This window comes from Oncorhynchus tshawytscha, linkage group LG31 (assembly GCF_018296145.1).
Source record: "Oncorhynchus tshawytscha isolate Ot180627B linkage group LG31, Otsh_v2.0, whole genome shotgun sequence".
Taxonomy (NCBI): domain Eukaryota; kingdom Metazoa; phylum Chordata; class Actinopteri; order Salmoniformes; family Salmonidae; genus Oncorhynchus; species Oncorhynchus tshawytscha.
Window position 1 is genome coordinate 34,859,787 of NC_056459.1, and position 3,055 is coordinate 34,862,841.

Here is a 3,055-nt window from a genome sequence, read left to right on the forward strand (position 1 = left end):
TCACTGCAGTGCAATGTAGACACACACCTCAGCAGTACCAGCTGACTTTCTCTGCATGTCTCTCATCTCCTTTCCTCCCTTCTACTGTGAGTGCTAGTGTGTGTGTGTGTGTGTGTGTGTGTGTGTGTGTGTGTGTGTGTGTGTGTGTGTGTGTGTGTGTGTGTGTGTGTGTGTGTGTGTGTGTGTGTGTGCTTGCAGTGCTCTATGCAAACACCTCGCCAAAAACAATAGCCCTAAAATGCACTATTGTGCAGAAAGTGTGGGTGAGAGAGAAAAAGAGAGGGAGAGAGAGAGGAAGAGAGGGAGAGAGAAAGAGAGAGAAAGGGAACAGAGAAAGAGAGAGAAAGAGAGAGAGAGGGAGAGAGGGAGAGAGAGAGAAATAGACAGAAAGGGAGAGAGAAAGAGAGAAATAGAGAGAGAGAGAGAGAAAGAGAGAGAGAAAGTCAGAGAAAGAGAGGGAGTGAGAGAGAGAGAGAGAGAGAGAGAGAGAGAGAGAAGTATAATGACAAATGTTTGATGAAGAATGCAAAAAACTAAGAAATAAATTGAGAAACCTGTCCAACCTAAAACATAGAGACTCAGAAAACCTGAGTCTACGCCTTCACTATGGTGAATCACTAAAACAATACAGAAATACACTACGGAAAAAGAAGGAACAGCATGTCAGAAATCAGCTCAATGTAATTGAAGAATCCATAGACTCTAATCACTTCTGGGAAAATTGGAAAACTCTAAACAAACAACAACACAAAGATATCTATCCAAAACGGAGATTTTTTGAGATTTGTGGATAAACCACTTCTCCAATCTTTTTGGCTCTTTAACAAACAGCAAAAACATAAACATGATCAAATACAAATCTTAGAATCAACTATTAAAGACTTCAATTACATTGAATGGACTACAGGACAAAATACAAACAGTCCAACCCAAAAAGACCTGTGTGGTTGATGGTATCCTAAATAAAATGATGAAATATACAGACCACAAATTCCAATTGGCTATACTTAAACTCTTTAACATCATCCTCAGCTCTGTTATATTCCCCAATATTTGGAGCCACGGATTGATCACCCCAATCCAAAAAAGTGGAGACAACTTTGACCCCAATATCTACCGTGGGATATGCGTCAACAGCAACCTTGGGAAAATCCTCTGCATTATCATTAACAGCAGACTCGTATATTTCCTCAGTGAAAACAATGTACTGAGCAAATGTCAAATTGGCTTTTTACCAAATTATCGTACAACAGACCACGTATTCACCCTGCACACCCTAAATGACAAACAATCAAACAAAAACAAAGGCAAAGTCATTCAATGTTGAAAATGTTCAAAAAATCTTTTGACTCAAATGAGGTCTGCAAATGTATGGAAAGTGGTGTTGGGGAAAAAGATACAACATTATGAAATCCATGATTCATGAGAGATTCAAACAACAAACAAACAAGTGTGTGGTTAAAATGTACAACAAAAAAAACACACACATGTCTTTCCACAGTGTCTTGGGGTGAGACAGGGATACAGCTTAAGCCCCACCCTCTTCAACATATATATCAAACATTTAAAAACAACCAAGGAGGGCCTACAGCAGCACCTAGATCTTCTGCACAGATTCTGTCAGAACTGAGTCCTGACAGTAAATCTCAGTAAGACCAAAATAATTGTGTTCCAAAATAAGGTCCAATTGCCAGGATAACAAACCGTTTCCCTAGAGCACACAAAAAAAACTATACATACCTCAGCCTAAACATCAGCGCCACAGGTAACTACATACCTCAGCCTAAACATCAGCGCCACAGGTAACTACATACCTCAGCCTAAACATCAGCAAACCACAGGTAACTACATACCTCAGCCTAAACATCAGCGCCACAGGTAACTCACATACCTCAGCCTAAACATCAGCGCCACAGGTAACTACATACCTCAGCCTAAACATCAGTACCACAGGTAACAGGTAACTACATACCTCAGCCTAAACATCAGCGCCACAGGTAACTACATACCTCAGCCTAAACATCAGCGCCACAGGTAACTACATACCTCAGCCTAAACATCAGTACCACAGGTAACTACATACCTCAGCCTAAACACATCAGCGCCACAGGTAACTACATACCTCAGCCTAAACATCAGCTCCACAGGTAACTACATACCTCAGCCTAAACATCAGCGCCACAGGTAACTACATACCTCAGCCTAAACATCAGCTCCACAGGTAACTACATACCTCAGCCTAAACATCAGTACCACAGGTAACTACATATCAGCTCCACAGGTAACTACATACCTCAGCCTAAACATCAGCGCCACAGGTAACTACATACCTCAGCCTAAACATCAGCTCCACAGGTAACTACATACCTCAGCCTAAACATCAGCGCCACAGGTAACTACATACCTCAGCCTAAACATCAGCGCCACAGGTAACTACATACCTCAGCCTAAACATCAGTACCACAGGTAACTACATACCTCAGCCTAAACATCAGCGCCACAGGTAACTACATACCTCAGCCTAAACATCAGTACCACAGGTAACTACATACCTCAGCCTAAACATCAGCGCCACAGGTAACTATCACAAAGCTGTCAACAATCTGAGAGACAAGCAGGGCCTTCTATGCCACCAAAAGGAACATCAAATTTGACATACCAATCAGGATCTGGCTAAAAATACTTGAATCGGTTATAGAACCAATAGTCTTTTATGGCTCTGGGGTCACCAACCAAGAATTCACAAAATGGGACAAACACCAAACTGAGACTCAGAATACGGAATTCTGCAAAAAGATCCTCTTTTTACAAAGTAAAACACCAAAAAGTGAGTGATTCCCAAACCTTCCATAACAAAGCTATCACCTACAGAGAGATGAACCTGGAGAAGAGCCCCCTAAGCAAACTGTTCCTGGGGCTCTGTTCACAAACACAAACAGACCCCACAGAGCACCAGGACTGCAACATAATTAGACCAACCAAATCATAAGAAAACAAAAAGATAATTACTTGACACATTGAAAGGAATGAACAAAAAAAACTAAGCAAACTACAC